The sequence below is a fragment of the Cimex lectularius genome, unplaced genomic scaffold (genome assembly GCF_000648675.2).
Source record: "Cimex lectularius strain Harlan isolate CLEC.00 unplaced genomic scaffold, Clec_2.1 scaffold200, whole genome shotgun sequence".
Classification (NCBI taxonomy): Eukaryota; Metazoa; Arthropoda; class Insecta; order Hemiptera; family Cimicidae; genus Cimex; species Cimex lectularius.
The window spans coordinates 366690-391199 of NW_019392893.1; the positions used below are offsets into that span (position 1 = coordinate 366690).

The 24510-nt window shown below is 35.9% G+C and overlaps 1 protein-coding gene across 3 annotated transcripts in view; it reads left to right on the forward strand.

Moving 5' to 3' along the window:
* The window catches only part of LOC106667693 (cytoplasmic FMR1-interacting protein), a 133859-nt gene that overhangs the window by 104550 nt on the left and 4799 nt on the right, over positions 1 to 24510 (forward strand). The window contains exons 4-5 of one of the 3 annotated variants that reach the window (XM_024229122.1): positions 2951 to 3009; positions 24365 to 24480. The gene's annotated coding sequence lies outside the window, so the exon portion shown is untranslated. Of the gene's footprint in view, positions 1 to 2950; positions 3010 to 16941; positions 17183 to 23181; positions 23471 to 24364; positions 24481 to 24510 lie in introns of those variants that run through there. The other 2 variants (XM_014395795.2, XM_014395797.2) reach the window with 2 other exon arrangements.

Here is a 24510-nt window from a genome sequence, read left to right on the forward strand (position 1 = left end):
CCCGTTGTCGGACGGATCTCGCGAAAGCTATCTTTCCCAAAAATCTAAATTGCTCATTCTCTCATTGATTAAACATCCAACGATTAAACGCCGAAAACTTGCACATGCCAGACTTCCTAGATTGCACACAACTGATTGCGGTGAACTAAATCCATTCCAATTATTATTCTACATATATGCACCATTAAACTGGTCGTAAAATACCGTGGTACAACGCTTCAAGTGCATCGATCGTTGTTTCGACTGTCGCTTTCTTCTTTGCCACTCGTTCAGCTCCTTCTTAGATTGCTCTTGGTGATCAATGGTAACGACACACAAAGACGAACTTGACCGGCCACGAAAGCGCTCGAAGAGCCAAGAGATGAATAGTAATCACCAGACGACTGACTTCGGGCCTTCCAAACCGTCCTACAAATCATCGGAAGAATAATTTGTTGTCAGACGTTATTTATGCGATACTAAATGAGACTGAGTTCGCCGACCTCTTCTGCAGGTCTTCAGACGGTTACGAACCTCTGAACGCACGTAGGTTGGAAAGTTTTCTTCACATCAAGATTAAATTGGGATCTTCCGTTTTCCTTATATTTGCCATTACTGTCCTGAAAGTTTTTAATAAACTTGTAAGCCTTGTAAACATATTTTTTTAAAATCTGATAGCGAGATCGCTTGACATCAGGTTTCGATTTCAATTTCCAGCGTTCCTCTTTGGATTTTTTAAAATAATTTTTAATCGAGCAAGTTGTATAAAATGGTCAGGGCACACTGGATGAAAAGCCCTGTCATACAAGTTTTATTTTACTTTAAAAGATATGTATATTAAAAATAAAACAGCTTTAGTATTACATATTTCAATTAAGGCGATATCTCATTTCCCCGGAGTATAAAAAAATTATTTTTAATATTTACCAATTAAATTATTATATTTAATATTTTTATAATTGTGGTAATAAATCATTAGTACATTAATATTTTGGTTTTGATTTTGGTCTTTGGCCAATTTGTCTACTTTGGCGTATCTGAATCCGCATATTCTCGCCGTTTGCTCTTGAACTTCCACTCACCTATAATTATAGCTAAATTGTTTGGTTAATTGTAAAAAACAACTCAATCGTAATCGTTTTCAAACGACACAAAAACTGTTTTTGGTCCTCCGTGTCTCCCAGAGTCAGATATCGCTTACATACCTGAAAAACATAAGCAATAAATTAAAGGCTAAATATAATCGTTTGTGATAACACAGCAGAAAATTGCAATTTTATTGGGTCCGTTTCGTTCTTATTGACCCAATATCTTTAAAAATTTAGTTTCGCTATGCTTAATAAATAATTATTATTTAATTAGTTATATGTTTTACTGTCATGTCTGATTTCGGTTCTGTAAATTTTCGTAATTGTCCAAATCGTCAGTTTCGTTTTTGTTGCTTGAGTCTTGTATGAGGATTCCAGTCAGTCTAGTAAGTATAGCCCTTGTGTAGATGTCGGTAGTTCTTTGTTAATGTATAGATGTGGACAAGGCTGTTTGTTTAAGTGAACGTAAATTGGGTGCATTTGTCCTTTTTCAGCTAGATAGAGAGGTGGTCGGGTAGGGTTAGAATCGGAAAATAAAATAGCCCTGCATTGCATAGGCTTTACAGCGTGTGATTAGTCGGCAGATCAGCTGTATAAATTGTATATTATATTGGACTTGTTGCCGCATCCCACTCTGAGCAGCGGTCTGTGAGATAGGATTCAGTAATAAGGAGTGGGTGAACTACCGTGTGCCAGACCCTGTTTGTATATCTAGGAATGCACCTTAACAGTATCTTTGTTCTCCAAAGCGAGGAAATAGTGTCAACGACCCAGAAACACTCCTGAATCGTGGAATCACGAGGACAGAAACCAAATTTGGTTGAAAGAACAGCACTGTGTACATCTAGGATGGGTATGAGGCATTTTAAAAGGAGTCTTTCAAGGCTTTGCACTTGCGAAGGCTGATAGATAAGAGGAAATACGTCTTAGTCGTGTGGTTATGAGAGTGATTTTGGAATATTTTGATATACTCCAATCTTTCAACCCATCCTAACCCTATTGCTCCTCCCTATCCTCTCCACTACTTGCCATCCCAAGAACCCTCCACCTCGGCTCAAACGACTATTGCCCCGCGACCTCCTCGCCTGAGCTCGATAACAAACTGAGTGCCAGCATTGGCTGTGTTTTCACATCATGTGTCCTTGGGGTGCAGTACTGGCAGTAGTGTTAGTATTTTGCCGGGATTTTAGAATAATTTGTAAGTTGGGTAATTACAGGATATAAATAAATATTATTATTTTTTTAAAATTATATTCTGAACCGTCATTGGGCCACTCATTAGGTCTTTACTCGCAGGAGTGTTGAATACTCAAACGCGTTTCGGCATTGCGTCATCTTCAGTGAGGAACTCCTGCTCACTGTTCGGTTTCTAATAATGGACCAAGTTCAGCATGAGTTCACCGACTTGCATACCAACACCCAGCACTAATTAATTATAATTATGTATCAGTGATTTTATTTTAAAATTAATCATAAAATAGTGAATTTAATGAATTAAAATGAAGTATACTTCACTAAAGCTCTCCGTGGCGATTTCATTTGTCGCTGAGAATCAAATAGATTACACGGCATTTGAAAAATGGCAAAAAGGAGGGAAAATTCAAAAAGGTGGGGTTGAGATGGGAAGTTGGTGTCCGAGTGGATCGAGGTCACGATAGCTCAGGTGGTAGAGCAGCAGCGTATCTAGCCGAAGGTCGTGGGTTCGAATCCCGCTCGTCACTGACTTTTTATCTCAACTAAAATCCTTAATTAATTAATCAAAAACTGAAATACGTAAGATGCCGGTTGAACATTAGTTGTGATAAAAGCAGTAAATATGCATGAATTGCAACTCAATGTTTTTCGTAATTTAAATGATAAAATATATTTTTTTCGTTTTTCAGGTGGGCGACGTAGCCAAGAATCATTGATAAATATTACGAACTAGAACCATTGAAGACAGGTATGTTGAACGAGATTTTCTGTCCTGTAGTTTTTAAATAAAATTATTAGATAATTATGTTAAATCATTGTTTATTTAAATAATGAGTTGTGGTGGAGACGTGTGATTCGTCGCACCCGTAGGTCCGAACTTGTGTTTAAGTAAAGTCGCAAGTTGGATGCTAAGGGTACGACGAGTGGCTGGCACGATCGACGGGAATGAGAACTCGAAAGCACCAAACGAGGTAATGTGCCGTCTTTAAAAGTAGATCGTAGAATTTTCTTTTGAATATATGCAAAACATTTAAATGCGTTTTTTTAGACGTGGAGGTAAGCAGTACGACGAAATTGTGGACGGACGACTCCAGGTTGGGTTGAGGTGAGGTAGTAGGTTGTATAGTAGTGCACTACATCATTATAGGAGACTGTACAGCCTGCTAACTTTCCTTGATCCGATCGCATGCGGCACCATTCCGGCACTCACGTCATCGCAAACTTTGTTATCGACGGTTTGCCGTTATACTGCGGCTCTTATCGAATGCTTTGCCAGATAAGAAGCCGTAATAACCCGAACAGTCGAAGCAAATGCCGTTTAGGACGCCGGACAGAAGAAGACACGACAACGATCTGATGCTTTTCTCCGATGTTACGTGTTGTTTAGGTTCATTATTTAATAAAATAACCATCGCGAAATGTACACTTTGTGAGGTTCGTTTCCTCTTGGGGGCATTCAAGAATCAAAGACCTCCGACGAAACTTCAGAGGATACTCAATTTACCTTCGCTTCATTCAATCTGGAACTTCAAATAATTTAACAAAATAAAAACAAAAATCTATCAAATAATATATATTTACGAGCCTTTTGTAGATTGGCGTAATCTTTGAAAGCTTTTGTTACAACAGAAGGCAATAGGCAGGCAGTAGAAGACAGTAGTCTTACAATTATAATAATTTTCAAAAATAAGGGATTTTGGTATGTTGTTGTATGTTCAAATTAGTCAGTAGTAATACTTTATAATTGCACCTTTAATGGGACTTACTTTAAAAGTTAGTGAAAATCACTCAATTAATTACGGTTTTAAGTTGAGATAAAAAAAGTCAGTGTCACGAGCGGGATTCGAACCCAGGACCTTCGGCTTGATACGCCGCTACTCTACCACTTGACTACGTGACTTCTTTTATCTCAACTTAAAACCGTAATTGATTGAGTGATATTAATTGGTCAAGCGGACCACGAAAAATAGTGAATTTAATGAATTAAAATGAAGTATATCTTCACTAAAGCTCTCCGTGGCCATTTCATCGGTCGCCGAGAATCAAATAGATTACACGACATTTGAAAATTGGCAAAAAGGAGGGAAAATTCAAAAGGTGGGGTTGAGATGGGAAGTTGGTGCCCGAGGGGATCGAAGTCACGATAGCTCAAGTGGTAGAGCAGCGGCGTATCTAGCCGAAGGTCGTGGGTTCGAATCCCGCTCGTGACACTGGCTTTTTTTATCTTAACTTAAAACCGTAATTAATTGAGTGATATTAATTGGTCAAGCGGACCACGAAAAATAGTGAAGTTAGTGAAAATGTTCTCTGTCTGAACATCGCCCACCCGTCTCCATGTATCGGCGCTTTAAAAATTGATAAGTTGTTCCTATTTTTAACTATATCGCGTGCCCGAGGTCCTTGCGAGTTCCACCTAGGCACGCGTGCGAGGGTTAGTCACCCTATCTCTCCTCATTTATAACACACAGTCACAACCTAAAAAAATAAAACGTCTTTTATTCAATTTTAATCTTTTCCGGGCTTTTCGGAATAAAAAATAATAAATATCCGATCGCAGAAAGTACTCTAAATAATTTATTGAAGAGTGCAAGCCTGAGGTTTGGAGAGTACACAGATCCCACCCATGACTGATTTGCCAAAATTTATTTCTCATATAAAATAAACCTTTATTTATAATTTATAAATTATTAAGCAATAATTATATTTTCTTCTTTCGATATCTGTATAAATTTCATAGAACTTTTATCACAGAATTGTTTATATTAAAATGTTCTAAGAAATTGGCGTGGTAAAATATTATATACCAAATTATATTATGCATGCATATAATGTACAAAACGATAGTTTTTTAATAAAGTGTTTTTCAAAAATTTCACGGTCAAATACAAATATATAGGTGTTTTTCACAAGAAAACATCGATCCACTGGTCAAAAAACAAAAAAAGTTAATCAGAAGTACCCAATTCAGCCGTAACTTTCGCCAGCCTGGAAGGTTATCCTTCCAGGCTGGCTAAAATTCTCACTGAAGAGGGAACCTGTGAGTCCCGAAATATATTCCGTATATGCAAAATAGCTGGTTATTATTGTTCCAAGTTTTAACAAACCTGACCGCTGATTATATGAACAACAACTTTTGGGCGGGGGGGGGAAGAATACACCTACAACAAACATATTCATTCTTTTTTGTTAAAGTTTTCAAAATGAACTATTTAAATACAACCATCGGTCAATAAAGAACAAGTATACAAAATTTCGTTAATTTGATCAAAGGGTTCTGAAGATAATGGTAATGAAATGAGACCAATTTTCCCATTAGATGAGGCCGAGGTAGTGACCTCCTTAAAGAAAAATTTTTGTCTGCTAAAATATCGAATTCAATTTAAACATGATTATTTTATTGGATTTTTGAATACAACCTTACGCCAAATAAAATAAAATGAAAATTCACTATCGGTTTATGCATGAAAAAATTGAAAATTTTTATTTCTCCTCATTTGTAAGGAATGGGAAGCAATGTTTTGAGGACTTTTGAAAAAAGAACTGTTTTCCTACACCTACCGTCTTTCTAATAGCAATACCAGCAATAATACCAGTAAAATAGTTTTCAAATCGATTTCTCAACTGTCAGAAACAAATTAATCCTTCCTCAGGTGAGTTAACGCAGTGGTTAAAACAGTGGTCGTCCGAATAAATCCGAACGTTGTGGATTGAAAAAAAAAGTTTTTTGAGTTTTTTTTTAGATGACCTATTGTCCCACCTTCGAGAAGGAAAAATCATAAGTTAAATTGTTGAGGTCGAAATATAAGAAAACATGGTTTCTAAGAGAGGTAAACTAGGGCGATGACCCTTTTCACTAAAAATCGACATGGCAAGTCCACGAAACCGCAAGACAACATACTCTTCTGTGTGCCTTTTCCTTCTGTAATAAGATTTTATATCAATATTACCTTATTTATAATTAACTATTTACTACAAAATTCATTTCTTATCATAAATACTTACCTCTCGATTTAATAATGTGTTTTTTAAATTGGTACATCACTCGATTAAACAAGGTCAGAAATTCATATGTTTCAATCAAAATTGTTTTGATGGTTTGAAAGAAAATTACTAAATCACTGGAAAATCATTTAGTACCTAATTTTGTTCTTAATAACGCGTATTACCTCCTCTAACCTCCTTGTCTTCCTGGCGTCGAGTATATAACCGATCGGATTTCGTCTTGTGAAACAGAATCCACTTTTCCACAAGAGCGGTTTGAAGCTTCTCTTTATCAAGTCCCATAAGTGATCTATAGGATTTATATCAGAAGGGCTAGCTAATTCATTGTGGTAATCCCTACATCCACCAAGTAATGGGTGACACCTAGAGCTACTTGCAATCGAGCAATTAACATGCATTAATATGAAATTCGCGCCCAATAAATGGAGCGAATGGAACCTCAGCTTCCAGAAGCACTTCCTCGATGTACCTTAGCGCAGACAAAGATTCAGTATGATAAATAGTTTATCGGCTTGACGCACGAAGCAAAGTGTTCTCCACGTCTTCTCCACAAGCCCTGTTCTTCTGATTGCTACAAAACCAAACCGGCACTCATCTGTGAAAGGAACTGTTCAAGTGCGACGTGCTGATTTGCAAACTCGCCCTTCCGCTCGATGCCTTCCCCGTAGTAGAGAACCTGATGAGGGACGTCTAGAGACTAAGCTATTCTGGCGAAGCCATCTGATGGCTGTAATTGGTATCTGTTCTTATTAAGCGTGCTAACTAATATTTTAGAGCTCACCCTTACATTACGGACCGTTTCGAGTTGTCGACAATCAAGCCGGTAAATGACGGTTCCGCACTGTGGTAGGAGCAATAAAACGATCAAGCTGTCTACCATACTTTACCGCTGTTGACATCGTGGATGGTTCAGCATGGCACACCCCCAGGACTTGATTTATGTAACGGACACTACGTCTGTCGTAGTAAAGCTTCTGCCCGAGCGAAATCTTCTCGACTTGAAACCATGCTTTAAAGTACAAAAAATTAATAATTAATTGTTATTCTAATATATTTCATTGTACATCAAAGAACACAATTTAAAAAGCCAAGTAAATTCTCGACACGTTGGTTTTGGAAAGGATGAAATTGGACCGATTTTCTTTATTTTTACTCGAACTAGTGAAAAAATGAAAATTACTGTCTTTTGAGAGTACATAATTAAACTATAAGTTCCATAAGAATTGGCCGTTTCTTGAAATGTTGGGTCTGTCTAGGCTCGTTGGGTTTGGCTGTCAAAAGCCTTGCGTGCCGTTAAGGATATAAGTATGGTGAAGCGGAAGACCAAAGTGCAAGTATAAAGCGACTAGAAAACTAGTCAACTGGAAAATAAAACTGAATGAAATTGAAATTATAATTGAAACCATATGTGAAAGTTATAAATAGGAGTGGTAGTCCTGACCACATATCTTATTTGTACGTACACCTGAAATGAAATATAAAACCGCAATTACTATTTACAAATGGACGATATCTGTGGTTTCGTTTAAACAAATTACTGATCTACCTGTATCTTTTTTTCTTGTTGGGATTTGATCGTTATTATTCACATAAACTATAGGCCAATTAACGAAAAACGAGAACATATTGACTTCAGTTAATTGCTCACTTTCAAAGACAATATCCTAATTATCGGAACACTTTTTTGAAACTGCAGTTTAGACGATCATCCTGATCCGCCTAGTCTGGTTTGGCGTGAAATACAACTTCCAAAGCTGCGTCAGCAGAAAATTGATCAAACTACAGCTATTTTTTTGTTTTTTGTTTATCTTGTCGCATCGTGAAATTTCTTGTTTGGACCAGCGTGGTGAAGAATCTGTAGTTCGGTCGTCTCCAATCGTCCTTACCTACCTGTCTCATTGGTTTGAACGGTCAGACGCGTTTCGCTACTTCAGTGAACAGACTATGACCTCCACAAAAAATCTAAAGTACAAACTTTACTCGTGTACCCTATCTGATTACCAATGACTTGATCCTGGCATGGTGGAATTACTGGAAGACGACCTCAACCGAACCAGGATTCTGGTCGGACTCCTGACAGGGCAATGCCACCTAAGAAAGCACATGCACCGCATATGAGTACAAACAGAAGTCAGATACTGCCAGGAAGAGCTTCTTAATGGATCCTTAATGTGTCCAAAACCTGTGGAGCAATACCACAGGCAAGAAGCACGCAAAGAGATTCACAGAAGGGTCCTCCGCAAAACTTATAAAGGAATTCCTGCAAGGCAGCCTCAACCGAACCAGGATACTGGGTGGACTCCTGACACGGCAATGCCACTTAAGAAAGCACATGCACCGGATAGGAGTACAGACAGAAGTAACTCTGCAGGTACTGCCAAGAAGAGGAAGGGACCTTAGAACACATTTTATGTTTGTGTAGGTGCAGATTCTTGCAACTAGGTCAGGAAAAGTCACAAGCAAGATTCTACACTAAGGAGCCGCTGGCAAGGCTATGGAGATTGATTAACACTCTGAAGCTGGGCAATGTGTTATAAAAAACAGAGGAGCACAATAGATCTTCTGAAGTCGAGGTGCTGAAGTCCTTGTGGCCGCCTCTTTTATTCCTACGTCAGCCAGTGGGGCTTCATAATCAACTCGTTTGGTGATTATTTGACCAAACCAATCGTAAAGACTAAACCAGCGGAACTATGCAACCATTTTATTTATGAAGTTCAAATGAAAGAGTATCTTAAATAAGTTTCGTTTGCTTTAGTGTAATAATGTAATTTAATATATCAATAAACGTATGTTTCTTAATGACCTGTTTGATAATTTGTTGAAGTCGTGAGGAGCGGTCAGGAATGAGATATTTTAGAAAAACGCCTTCTTCATTTTCTTTGCCGACGTTTCTTGCTCTGCCGATCTTCATGGCATAAAGCGTGGTACTATTGTTGTGGTGTCATATTGGTTTTGTGTGTCACAACACTTTCACACAAAACCAAGATGACTCCACAAGAATAGGACCACACTTTATGCGTTGAAGATGACTTCAATAAAGTTCGAAAGGTCGGCAAAAAAAATGAAAAAGGTGTTTTTCTAAACTACCTCATTCTTGACCGCTCCTCACGAATTCAACAAAAATTATCAATAAACGATAAACTTTTCATTTTTAATCACCACTTTTTTGTATAACGAATATAACCAAAAGCATCTTTAATTTGTTACTTTTTGGTAAAATATGGTGGTAAATCGAAATTTTTCAATGTCAAAATAGAAGTGAGATATCGGGTAAACTGTTCCCTGAGGTGTGATCGGACCGAACACCAGGGACGGAGGATATTCGAGTCCGGATCGATAAGAGCGAGACGGGACGGAACAATTTCATTCACCGAGCCATTGAGCCGCCCGCGCGGGCCGGAATGAATGAAAAACCGTCCAAGAAATCCCTCCGGGGCTTCGTCAGATGGTGCGGAAAAGTCCGTTTTCGGAGGGGCGGGCTTCGCGAATCCTAGGGACGCCTCCTCTCCAAAAGGTCACGACCGGCAGAAAGAATAGACCTGGACTCCCGCCAAGGCAAATAACACGATCGTTAACCGAGGCCTCCTGGCTTCAAAAGGAGTGCCATAACGCTTTTTCATTGACCAGGTGCCGATAAACAGTCTCCTAAGGTTTATACTAAATAAATAAATTCGGTTTGTTCTGCTTCGGATTCCAACGTTTCAATAGTGCCTGTAAAAAAAATCGTGCGTTTCGTAACAATCTCAACTCAACTCGCTTTATTAATAAAAATTAGAGATATATAAAGCTTACTATATTTGAAATATTTGTTATGTTTTCTATTAATTAAATCCATTATATTTAGTGGTCTATTGACGAAATTACTTCTTTCAATTAATTAATCTTTTTATGTAAGGTTTTGGTTGAAATGAAAAAGCTAGTGCCAGGAGCGGGATTCGAACCCACGACCTTCGGCTAAAAACGCCGCTGCTCTACCACTTGAGCTATCGTGACTTCGATCCACTCGGACACCAACTCAACATCCATCAACCAGCTCGTTGACATAAAACGATTAATTAATTCTCTGTTAATATTGACTTGAAGACCCTTGTTCCAAATGTCATCTACCAGCCATTTTCAAGTCAATATTGAACGTATGAGGTCTACTGATATAGTTTTTTTTATTAGTGTCTGCTGTTGTTTGTCTATATTATAAAGTCGCCTTGTTGTTTGGAACCATATTTCACGGAATTAATCCAATTTATAAAAATATTTAAATAAAGATATATACAATATAACAATATATAAAGCAAAATTAAAAAAAAGAAAAAATAGTTGAGTATTAAACATTATATAAAGTAAGAAAATAATTTAAAAATGTTTATTACATAAATAGTATTAGAAACAATTACTTAGCCAAAGTAGAAGTAATAAACAGATGAAGTTGTTAACACAAAATTATTAAAATAACAAGAAAAAAATCATTTATGTGAATTTATCGGGCGTGTTCATTATTTTATCAAAATTAATATTTTCTGCTTAGTTGTGCTTAGTACTTAGTTGAATTGTATTGGAAACAATATAATGTTAAAATGTGGAAATGCAATAATAGGGCAGTGTATTGCATCTACTTATTGATGTAAATTGCCTTTGTTCAGTATATTTTCTTTGGATTTCATTTTATTATTGCAATAATATTTGCAGTCGGTTAGTCAGAATTCGCCGTTAATCTATAAAACTCATGAACGTGAAAAGTTATATAACATTCACTTCTATGGCTTTTAATGAATTTCACATAACTGTAAAACCATTAATGAACTATTCAATTAGGAGTTCAATTTCTTCTTGTGTCGAGATAATCCCTACGATAAAACAATGTTGAACAATCAGCTAATTATCGGATTTCAAATTGTCTTGGATTTTATGGTTGTTAACCGATTATTAGGGAGCTTTGGCAGTTTTATAAATAAATGATTATTCGAAATCGTGAGATGCGGTCTGGTCTGGTGTGATGTAGGTTTCAGAAAAACATTTTCTTTATCGTGCGAACGTTTCGATCTTTATTGAGATCATCTTCAGGGCCTGGGATTTACAAACATTGTTTAAATTGAAGAAATACATGTAGGATGTGGAAAAAAGTGAATTTATACAATGCAAAATATATTTTTTATATTCATTCAAAGTATTTGTTTACTTTCTAATTGTGCCATTCTTGCGTGTCGTGTTGAGAGTGCCAGTGCTTGTAAATCCCAGGCCCTGAAGATGATCTCAATAAAGATCGAAACGTTGGCACGATAAAGAAAACGTTTTTCTGAAACCTACATCACACCAGACCGCATCTTACGATTTCCGAATAATCATCGACTAACGGTCACTAATCACCACACATTTATAAATAAATTGGAATTTGTAGATATTTACTCTCAGTTCTTCAATTTATGATTTGCTCAACTCCTGCCTCTACTTTATAATTTATTTATAATTAACTCCTTCCTAATAACATTACAGAAAGTGAGTAGACGAAGTTTTTATGACATCTTGTCATTTATGGATGTAAAAAAATCAGGTGAAAACGTCAACCGCAACTTGATCTTCGTTCCCTTCATTAACTTCATTATCTAACCATCGGAAAATGCACACTTTATTTCCTGTTTTTTTATTTTATATTTGACTTGCAGACGTCACCTCGTTATTTTTCAATGTTCTACATTATACTGTCATGAAATATATTTTTAATAAAGAAGTTAGTCGAGATAAGAAACGTTTTTTTATCATTTATGGTTAATTGATGATTAATTTTTTTTTTACGCGCGCTGAAAATCAAATATGGATTTGGCGTGGTTAGCATGTTATTCATTCGCCTAACTCAGTTGATACAATATCTTTTATTATTATAATCTCGGCGTTTGTTTTTCTTTGGTTGGTCCGCCCATTTCCGCTTTGGCCAAGCGTCCTTGATCATATTGCGAAAAAAGCGAGAATAAATGGATCACGATGTTCAAGGACGATCAAAGGGAATTTTTTTTCAAAGGCTCAAAGATCAAATTGAAAAATTAATAGCTTTCCGGATCCTTATGACTGTTTAGAAGGTCCTGGTGGGATTATCAAAACCTGAAATATATTTTGAATTGTTTTTAGTCTTAGTAAGTAAGATGACTTTAAGATTTTTTTCTCGAAAAATTGGTTTTTCATCATAGTAGCGACAGCTTTTTTTTTGTAGGAACATGTTATTAAAACTTTCCTTTAGAAGATCTTATCACTTCTTTTCCAAATGCCATCTCGAGGAACTCGTGTGCCGATTATGGTAAAGTGGATTAAATACCAAACTGAGATTTAACTCTATTCCTGTTACAAAAATCATATCTTGTAGACCGTCCTTTCCTTTCCACCCACAGGGTAGCGTACTCGCTTCCCTCCTCTACACAATTTACACGGCTGATCTATCTCACCCTGAACTTTCATTTACCTTTGCCGATGACACATCAGTACTCAACTGCGATAAATATCCCGTTTCAGATTCACGTATTTTACAAACTCACACATCCTCGAATCCTGTCTGCGCCAATGGAGAAATGGTGTTGGTGAAACTAACACACCTTGAACTGCACCTCGACAAATAGCTTTCTGATAGACTGCTAAAAAGACTATTTGAAAAAGAGAGGCAAACTTACATTTTAAAAAAATTATCAACTATCCTGCTATATTCATTTTGGGCTAAGGCTTCAACTGTATGGAACCTCATAGCGTATCCGTCTTAACAGACGCCAAACCCTATAATCTAAAATTCTTCGAAAGAAGTTAATGCTCCCTTCTGTGTCTTGAATCATACAAATCCATTCGTATCCGACCTTGCCCAATTCCGTATTGATCGGGGTGTATGATATATTGCGCCCTTGTGAGATATTGTATCCCCCGTTTTATGCTTATAGCATACCGGTGATCCCTAGTTCATCGAGGAATTTGATTTTCAGTCCCAGTCTCTGTAGTTAAATTTTTTCTACGATCATATTGTACATTTCAAAACAGTTTCTTCTGCGGGCGAATATGGTACCACAGTTTGTTAGTAGTGTGTGTTGACATTTCCTACACTTCTTTGCTGAATCTGCATTTGACGTGTTGGATTATACCAATCTTACTCAGATGCCAATTTAATCTGCAGTGTCCTGTTAGTATTCGTAGTTTTCATGTATCGTTTCTTTCTTTGCAAGAAGGTTTCTTGGATTGTTCACGTCCAATGAGTGAATTACACTGTCTCATTTCCATTTTGTTCTTTTGTCTAAGATACTCATTGCTAGTGAGACTTCATATGCCACAAAAGGGCTCAGGACATATCAGAGGTATAGCAGCTCTTTTTCTTGCAAGGGCGTCTGCTCTCTTGTTGTCCACTACTCACACGTGTCCTGAAACCCAGCAGAGGGTGGCTTTGTTTTGCGTAGTTTTGCAATTCAGCACCATCTTTGAGCTAACGATAGTGAGCTTAGTGCTTTGATGGCTGCTTGGCTATCTAACATGATAGCTTTATTCTTGTTTTTGTACTCTTTTGTACTGGGTGCATCAATCCATTGAAGGACTTCAGCTTGGAAGTCTGATGTATTTTCCCTTGGGTTTGATCATTTCGTTTCAGGGCCGAATACTCCTGCCCCATTGTGTTCTAGATCCGTCAGTACGAGATGAAGCCATTCTTAAATGAAGAGTTTCTTTCTCTCATCCTTTTTTGGTACTTAAGTTTTGGGAGTTATTAAGTTGGGAAATTTTGTTTTAAATTCAAACGTACTGTTCAGGCCTCTTGGAGCAATGAGTATCGGATGTTCTTTCAGTAGGTTGCTTCTATCCCTCCATTTTGGCTTTAGCCCTGCTATGGAAGTATCTCTTTGATGATGCTGATAGGTTTCTGTGCTGTCCTCATTATGGTGGGGTGTTAATCCCAATAACCTCTTAATCCGCGAATTGTCATCCATAAACATAACCGCCAAGCGATCTCCACTACTCTGTTGGTGAACTAACGGCTCCCATCACCGGATGGTCGACGTGCATCGCTTACACGCCATTTTGTGTGCACGTTCACAAATATACTAATAATTTCAAAAGATTTGTATTGCATATTTAAATTATAGTTTTAAATAAATAAATGAATTTTAAAAATTCGTGTTTTCCCATTTATCGAATAATAGCAGGAAAGGTATTTGTCGTCGATGGGTGTTTTGATATTCAACTTGAACATTTCCCCGGAGATTTCAAATAATATAAATCAATTTTGAGGTTGCTGGCCGAAACTATACCAACGTTAGTGAACTGAAATTTCATTTCTAAAACCAAAATGGTAACTTAGAAACATCATTAATACGTTTCGAACTTCATTTGTGGACATACCTCTGTTATATTTTCAAAACCAGTTGCTTTATAAAGAAAAAAATTGTAAAGAGCCCAATCATGAGGGCGAATATTTTTTTTTTAAAACAATTTGGCACAAATTGTTCGCGGTTCACCCCTGCTCGCCTTCCCCCCTTTTGGTGGGGCAGTTGGTTTTGAAAAGGGTGCAGGCCATTGTTCACCGGGTTGACATTGTCCTGTGGAAACATTGCGTGAAATTTGCCGCGTTCGCTCCTTCGGCCAGGAAGACGGCCGCTCCTACGATCAGCAGGAAACAGTAATTAAAGAGGAAAAGATCGCTTTACCGCCTAATAATACGCTATTGTAGTCGTTTCTCAATCGTGTTTCATCCTTCCTCACAGAAATCACAATTTATTGACTTGACTAATTAATGCACTTAGTCTTGGTAAATTCTCGTGTTACAAGTGTTATTTAAGGGGGCGTCGGTGGCCGCAACTGTTTAAGCGTTGACACGGCGCTTATCACTGTAAGGTAAAGGTCCCGGACAAATCCAGCGGCCCTGCGTTCGAACTCGACATACTTAATATGGGCTTTTTTTTTTTCAAAGATACCGGCACCCCGAGGGTTGATAAACCTCTGAAGTTGCGAACCCTCGTATAAAAAATAAATAAATAATACAAGTATTAGTAACATGAAACACGTGTTAACTGTAAGACTTTCCAACTGATAGGCTCCAACACAACTTTACAATATTCCAACAGCAAAACCGGGTAAGTTGTACGCGCTTGATGTTCTTATGCGTGGTAGGTTAATAGTAAGGTTTTTGTCTATCCTTATCTATTGTAATAACGCATCTACTATCTATTTAATTTTTGGTTTTCATTATTGTTAGATAGATATAGTGATTATTTTTTGGATAAGCTTTTCTTTTGTATTTCTACCTCACTCCCTCCCTAATAATACCTCAGTATCGGACATAATCGGAGGCAATTCTCTTTCTCAAAATCTCTCTACAGTCCTTTTCTACTTTTCTTAACTTTGTTGAATTATAATTAAAAATGAAATTAATTTAAAAATATTTCTAGTAAGTTTTTAAAGTAGTTAATAAATTTGTATATAGTAAATTGGGACAGCTATTCTATGGAATATAGAATACGTTGGTTTTGAAGAAATCTGAGGAAAACTTGTAGGAAAAAACATAGGAATTTTTGTGAAGTTAGAAATCTTCCTCGCACAACAACAAATTCGGTGCGGGCGTCCAAGGAAATGCCACCCGAGAATCAATGATCCACCATGCGATGCCACCTGACGAACCATAACACATGGGGGTGTACTTTTCTCCTGAGCGTCTCCATGTGAAATTGCCCATTTGACGATTTGAGGCCAACTCTCACCTTATCTGTAAAGTGCCACCAATCATCCAATGTTCAGTTCACATATTACCGTGCGAATATGGCAATTTTCTGAGATGTGGTAAGGAGAGGTCCACGAGCCGGGTGCCGGGCCCTGAAGTTATTTTCATTGAGCCTTCTTATAGTCTGGAGGAAATAGAAAAATTTCGCACTTGCTTTATCATATTTCTTATTTCATTTCTCGTAATGCTACGGTTTCGTAGAGCCCGATGACAGATGAATTTGTCTCGTCTTTAGACTAGGCCGACCTTCTTCTGACCGACTTCTAGTGTGAAGTCCCTGTTTATCTGAAGCGCAGTAGAACTCTTTCTATTGTAGAATGATTTACACTCAGTCTCCTGGCGACTTTGCGCTGGCTGTATTCTTTCTCTAATAATCTTATGACCCTGAAACTGTCGTACTGACTCATATGTCTGACTGGAGCCATTGAAAAAGGTCTAAGAACAAGAATGATATCAAATGAAATCGATGACGGAAAAATATTAACCGTAACGATCTTTAGGTGTAGCTGAATCCCTTTTTTTTTTTTTTTTTTTTTTTTTTTGGGGGGGGGGGGCAAATGGGATTATACAATAACAAAGTAAATAAAGGAAAAAACAAAGCATTAGTTATTGTTTAGTTGGACTTGGATAGCTCATAATTATCTGTAACTAATATTTTAAACTAAATAAATTTAATTATTCGTTAAATTTGTGTTTTAGGGTATTTTATATTTATAGTTTTCTGGTATTTTATGGAGTTTGTCGGGGTCAACAAATAAATTGTTTTTAAAGTTTTCGTTTGTTTTTAATTTAATTCTTGAAATGATAACTAAAATAAGTCAATGAGATGGATGATAATAAATTTTCTGTTTTTTTTATGGAGGCTTAGTTTTTTGAAAAATTGCGGGTAGGAGAGCCGAGTTTTGCCAGAAGATGTCGCGAGTCACCGGGCCTGTTATCGGGAAGGTCGATTTTGTTAACAGTTCCTGTACAAGCTACCTCTCCTTTTGTTTATCCGATCTTTTCCGACCAATCCTTTTTTTTTTATAAACTATCAGGGATTTTCACGAAAATCGACCACCACGTTTGCCTCGTTGGAAAGAAAATTCCAGGGAAAAGAATTCGGCTCATCGCTGAAGGTTGCACAAGTGGTTCAATCTTTTGACAACTGACAGCCCACACCTGCTAACAATCATCCCTCGATTCACTTCAAAATGTAAGTTTTTATAAGAAAAATATATATAAAAAATAGTAATTTTGTGGCTAACGCCAACATCATCCACGGCCTTGTTCGAAAAAACTTGCCATACATTTTTTTTCTGGTTTTAATTATAAACAAAAGACTACTTTTTCGACTTGTTAAACATTGTATCCTTTGTGCTGACAATTGGCGCGAGATGAAAGGGCGAAAACGTATTTAATTGGCGTTAAATTAATTCATCGACAATCTCTCCGACTCCACCCAACCGCTCAATTTGTCGGATGCAATCTTATCACCGCACAAATTTGGCCGCTGGGTTCCCATTCAGAAGTATTTCATTTCATTGGCGCAGGATTGGAATTGTAAATAAGGACAATGAATTTATCTATAAATTTGCAATGAAACGCGTGTTGTTGCCTGGTGACTGATTGGTGTTGTACTTGGCAAAACGTTATCCCCCTATGCCCAACATTATTATGCTTTCTGTGTATTATTATTATTATTATTATTTTTTTTTTTTTCAATTAACTTCTCTTTGTATCTATGGTCTTGGTTAAAATGAAAAAAGTTAGTGACACGATTGGGAATCAAACCCACGACCTTCAACTAAATATGCTCTAACCACTTGTGCTATCGTGACTTTGATCCACTCCACAGTGTTTTCAGCCAAAGGTCGTGGATTGGAATCCTGCTTGTTGTACTAGCTTTTTCATCTCAACCAAGACCTTAGATAAAAAGAATATTTAATTGAAATAATTAATATGGTCAATTATAACAGCTAAACATATAAATAATTTTTGTTTATTTAACAACAAAAAGAAATGTTTACAAAACAAAGTAAATTAACATTATACAGCATGGTAAATACCGTCTGCCAGAAGTTGATGCTACATCACTCCACCAACAAAAATATAAAAATGAAATATGTGATTGAAAATTAAAAGGTATAAAATTTTTAAAAAATACATGAAGAAAAAACATTAAAAACACAAAAAACTATTAATCATAATTGAATTCCTTAATTAGTTCAAAACCAAAAGACCAAGCTTACCGTGCATATCTGATCAGTGCTTCAGACCTAATCCTTTCCAGTCAGAAATTCAATTAGGTGGGTTCTGCTGAGCTTCCTGTGTCCTGTATGGGGACATTTAAATTCAGTGAGGATGGGACAAAGCCAAAAAATGGACGGCATCCTCCCTCTCCCTGAGGTCTGACAAAGTACAGACTAAAACCTTATGTTCTCGCCAAGGAGTGTGGTTAATGTAGAGCAACTCGCATCTTAACTTGAAAAACCAACATAACTCGATGGCTGAAAGCTCAGTAATATGGGCATTTAAGTTTAATAAAATTGAGGAGTACTGTATATCCTTAAATTCCTAAATACACTGGAAGAAAAATATTTTGCTTAGGACAAATCAGTTTTAAAATATCAATCGATACATATTAATTTATTGAAGATTTACATGTTTTTCAATTCACCCTACATGAAAAGAATTCCTGCGCCAATGAGGAGTGGTATCAAAAACTCATTGAACAGTATGACACCAAATCTTGGCACTGACAACCCGAATTCATTCTTTCCAGATGTACCACATTGTTTCTTTGTATAATAAAACATTTTTTGATACACTGAAAGCAATAATGTTTTACTTAAGGCATCAACCATTTTAAAATATCACTTGATGCACATTAATGTATTGAAGCTTTATGTGTTTTCAATTTATCTATATGAAAAAAATTCCTGCACCATGGAAGAGTCGTATCAAAAACTCACTGAACAATCTGACTACCAAATCCATCCGGCACCAACATCCTGACTTGATTATGTCTAGATGTACCACATTGTTTCTTTGTGTAATAAAACACTGTATGATACACTGAATGCAATGTTTTGGCTTAGGGCACCAACCCTTTCTAAAATATCAACATTGCTTTCATTGTATCATTATATTTTTTATTGTATATAAAAACAAGGTGGTAGTTGTGGAAATAACAACAGTCAGGTTGTCAGTGTTTATTGTTTGTACACCTGTTTTTGAAACCGTTCCTCCTTCGCTCAAGAATCGTTTTTAATTTTAGAGGAATTAATTGATTGATAAATTATCAGAAAAATGTACATAAGGTTCACTACATTGTTATGTACTTTTTATTTGAAAACTGTTAGCAAAATTTTATTGGTTCTATTGTCCCATTCGTTTTTATGGTTTGAAGTGGTTTTTATGGTGATAGGTCCCAATTGACATTTGGCTGTCATTGTCATATGTGACATCACTTTTCCATTTTATCACCTTAATTTGTTCAATCGTTGACTGGTATTCTTTTTGATATAGTGTCTATGAATTTTTTGAAAAATGGTAGAAAAAAGCTTGTAAAACTTGACTTCATTAAAGCGTATTTCTTTATAATTTAATACTATTGTGCAAATGCTTTTGAAGTTACTCCTCCATGATACAAGAGTTATTTTAGAAGTGGGATCAATGGATTGCATAGAAAAGCTTCTAAAGTTTCTCTACATTAACGTTTCATTTTAAAACCGACCTTGGCAAGAATGGCTTTCATTATATAATTCATTGTTGTTATGAGTAGTAACTAGGCTGGTGGTGATTGACGATTAGGTTGTCAGAGTCAGACGTGATATCACGATACCACTTTATCAACTAGATTTTCAGAAATCACACTTCAAAATATTTTCCTTGACAGGAACTTGGATGTAAGACTGACCCATTTATTGACGAAATAGCAGATAACATTTTGTAAAGTGTCAATTATTATTGTGCAACGATTTGTATATTAAAACTGATTTCAGTGTTATTCATTTAAATATAACAAAAAAGAAAAAATATTTCTGAGAGAGGAGTGTTCCCTTAGGATAATACATAGGTTAAAGTAAAAATTATTAACAGTTTGACACAAAAATAAACCTTGCCATGGTGATAAACGTAATAACAATAGACGTATATAAAACAAAACCCAAAGGAGTAAAAATTAAAATGAGTTACCCTGAAAATGAACATAAAAAAATAATAATTACGGAGGAAATTTAAATCGTGGTTAAGTTTAGTTAAGTAAGTCAATAGTTAAGTAACTCTGTTTGTGGAGGTGCTTGTACAGGAGATGTTTGAAAGATATAAGGGAAGCAGCATTGCTGATAGTGAGGGGGGGAGGGAGTTCCAGAATTTTGGTGCTTGGACAAGGAAAACAGTTTAAAGAGAACTTCGAAGAAGAATTAGGTCATAGGGAGATGAGTGGGTATTGCAGGAGTAGAAAGAGGATTTCAATCAGATGGACCGGATAACGTAATGAGGACGTTGGGTTTTAATGGCCTGGTAAATGAAGGAAATATGGGCTTAGGGAAGAGGGATAGAGCCGGGATAGGTCCGAATACTTATTGTGGGCCCAGTTGTTGATGGAATTTAGTCTTTATGGATCTTAGGGATGGCCAATGGAAGTTCAGAGGGATAGAAGACAGGTAGATTTGGGCTTCATCGGCATAAAAGTGATGGTTACAATACTCAAAGTCAGAGGGGTCATTAATGTAGATGCTGAAAGTATGGGAGAGATGCTCGAGCCTTGGGGAACACCACATTTTAATGGATTGAAGAAGGAGGTGTGGCTGTTAGGGATGGCGACAGCTAGAAGCCTATTGTAAAGATATGGATCTGATGGTGCGTTGGAGAAAGAAAAGGATTCGAGTTTGACGAATGAATGATGTGTATGATGTGATATAATCATCAGTTTTTATATTGTTCTGCTGTTGGAAACAACTCCCTCCTTTTTGCCATTTTTCAAATGTCGTGTAATCAATTTGATTCTCGGCAACAAATGTCTATTCTAAAAGTGTGGTTCTAATTCTAATAAATTCTAAAGGTGTGGTTAAGATGGGAAGTTGGTGTCCGAGTGGATCGAGGTCACGATAGCTCAAGTGGTAGAGCAGCGACGTATCAAGCCGAAGATCGTGGGTTCGAATCCCCTCGTGCCATTGACTTTTTTATCTCAACTAAAAACCTTAATTAATTACAGATATTTAGCTTAATTTCTAAGTTTTCTCCCAAAAGTTATAGCTGTTTTATTTTATTTACTCATTTTTTATGTTGACAAGGGTTTGCAACAGCTGAGGTCATATCAACTGATGGAATATGGTCCTGCCATCATTGGGCTGATTTTGGGGACTATTGTTTTGTTATATGTGCCAAAGTATGAAACGTTATTTGGATAGAAATCAAAGTTGTCCTTCAGTGCTACTAAGAATGCAAAGAAAATTATATTTTAAACCAATATGTTTTCAATTTACAAACATGATTGACTTTTTTTTTGTCAGTGTCAGTCAGGTTATCACACCACACCTTTCTAACTGAATATCTTTTCTAAGGGAACTTTTCAAACACTTATTGGGACAAGAATTTTTATAAACAGGGATAATATATTTAAAAATTATTTGGCAGATCCTTGAAAAACAATGAATGCAGATAATGAATTGCTACAAACTATATTGCGTTTGCCAATTCAATACAAAAGTTATTGATCATTAGTAAATTGTTACTTATTGTCAATATATGTATTTAGTAGTCATAATTGACCACATTAATTAATTAATTAGACTGTTTATCTAAGGTCTTGGTTGAGATGAAAAAGCTAGCATCACGAGCAGGATCCGAACCCACGATCTTAATTAATTATGTATAATTAATATGGTGATTTATGACCACTAAATAAATATATGGATTAATATAAAAAATTGACAGGCTGAGATGAGTTATCCGAGTGGATTGAAATCACGATAGCTCAAGTGGTTAGGACGGAGGTGTATTTAGCCGAAGCTCATGAGTTCGAATCCCGCTCGTGACACTAGCTTTTTTGTCTCAATCAAGACCTTAGATAAACAGTCTAATTAATTAAAATTAAGTATAATATTTTCATCTTAGGCAAATAATTGTCTCATATAATTAAACATGTGTCGCAAGAGTAAATTGTTCAGCCGCACATTACTTTTCCAAAATAATAAGATAAGTGATTGTGATTTTATTACAAAATGACCTTGCTTTCCTCGTTCTTCTCAACCTGTGGGACGACATGTGTTGTGATTAATTTCTGCTTATATGTTATCTTACTTTTGAAAGACAATTATTACAATTTTGTATAGACTCAAACTTATAAAATATAAAACTTATAAATATTTAAAAATCAATCTTGTCCACCACATAGAACAAGAATAGATCAACCAAGGGTGTCACTTAAATGCTAGGTGTTGATCATTGAATTTGATAATTTGAATTAAACCTATTTAAAACAATGATTTATATTGTTCTTGGCTAAATACGAATGTTTCAAAAATTAATGTACAAATAAAATCTTAACATTTTCCTATTCATTTTTTATAAATTGGTTTGACACAAATTTAAAATTGTAAAAGTTTGAAATATTGAAATGTTTCATTGGTCGAGAGTATGGTTGAACTTTTAAATAGCCTTTTAATTAACATACAAAATTAATAATAGATTATTTACATATAATAACTGTTAATATAAGCAATTCAGTATTTTATAGTTGTTATTGCAAGGAAAATATTGATCACAGATGTGAAATATTGCTTGCAGTCATAATATTGTTAATATATTTGTACATCTCAACTTTTATATAAATATTATTTATAACCCTTTATTAAAATATTCTTTAGTAAAGTTTTAATAAAGAAACTTTTTTTTTCTAAAATTGTTTTTAGAGCTGCAATTTTTAAATGTATAGCCAATTTATTGTTCGGTTCAGTGTTTGATGGTAAAATGCAATTGTGAACTTTCTGTTGGGTCAGTAGATAGCTTCTATTGGACTGACTGGAAAATAATGCAGGTGGGTTTTTTCCCTTTTTTCCAGTTAACCCTATATATAATAAACTGTTTACTTTTGATGGATTATTCTTTTGTACAAATGTCAACACTTTTTAATCCTCTTCCAAATAAAAATGTTTGTTTACCTCAGTAGCATTTTGTCACTTGGGAATAATTCAGTTTTTACAATTCTAAGATGTCAACGCATGATTTTCACGTAATTTCATTTAACAAGTTTAACAGCTAGAAACATTAATGAAGTCTGGGGTGATGGCAATGAGTGAGAGCACCGGTCAGAGAAAGTTTGAAAAATTTTGTGAACGGGACTAGCCTTGAAAAAACAAAAACAATCTTGGAAGGATTTCTTCCCTACATGGTGATGTTCTGTGACCTTTGGTCTAAGAAACTCTCAGAGCAGCAGTGCAGAGAATCTTTCAGTTAACAAATTGACCGTCGCTGACCCCTTGAAGCAATTGAAAAGGTGAAAAAGCTCAAAAGTAGGGTTCTTCATGCATTAAACAACTGCGCAAAAAATCACCATTAAGTTGTTTGCGTAATACTTCTTTGCCGAAACGGAAATGAACGTTTTCTGGATAGAATTGTTACTTGTGATGAAAAGAGGATTCTATACGATGGCATTCGTTCTGGACAGTAGCTCGACAAAGGAGGATTTTCCAAAGGCCTCCCAAATCATCATAAAATAGTGACTCTTTGGTTGGCTTCATTTGGGCTAATTTACTACAACTTCTTGAAACCTGGTGAAACAATCAATGCTGAAATGTATTCCTCTCAAATTGAAACAATGCATCAGAAATTGGCATTTTTGAAACTATCTTTGGTCAATCGGAAAAGGCCAATTCAATTACACAACGCTCGGCCCCATGTCTCACACGTGACAACACGAAAACTGTTAGATCCTTGTTATGAGGTTCTGCCACATCCTCCCTCTTCTTCAAACCTCTCGTCTACTACCATTGTTTTTAGACACTTGGACAACATTTTACAACACATTTGTAGTGTATAATTTTTTTAAATAATAAAGACACAAAATTCTATTCAAAAGGTATAGAGAAGTTGCCATCAGAAGAAGTGTATTGAGAGTGTTGGACGGTTCAATTTAAATTAATTAATTTAATTTCAATTTTTAAAAAATGTTTAAAATCATTGTTTTTATGTTGTAACCATAAACCTGCGTTATTTTCCGAACAACTGATGATTTCCCCCATTTACATTTGAGACCCTAGCTGTTCACAAATTGTTAAAATTCTGAATTTATGTGCAAATAAAAAATTTTATCATTATTTTTAGTTGTTTTCTAAACATCTTTTCAAGTTGAGAAAGCAATTGCTATTCTATATTGTATTGTTTTTTGCAGAATCAGCAAGAGGAAGGAACAAAAAGGAAGATAAGAGATAGTGCAGTTGACTCAAAAGCCTTTGGTGCTTCCATTTTCGGGGGCAAAGTGCAGTTTCAACACTTTCTACCAACCAAGTAAGTAATTTAATATATTTCTATTGAATT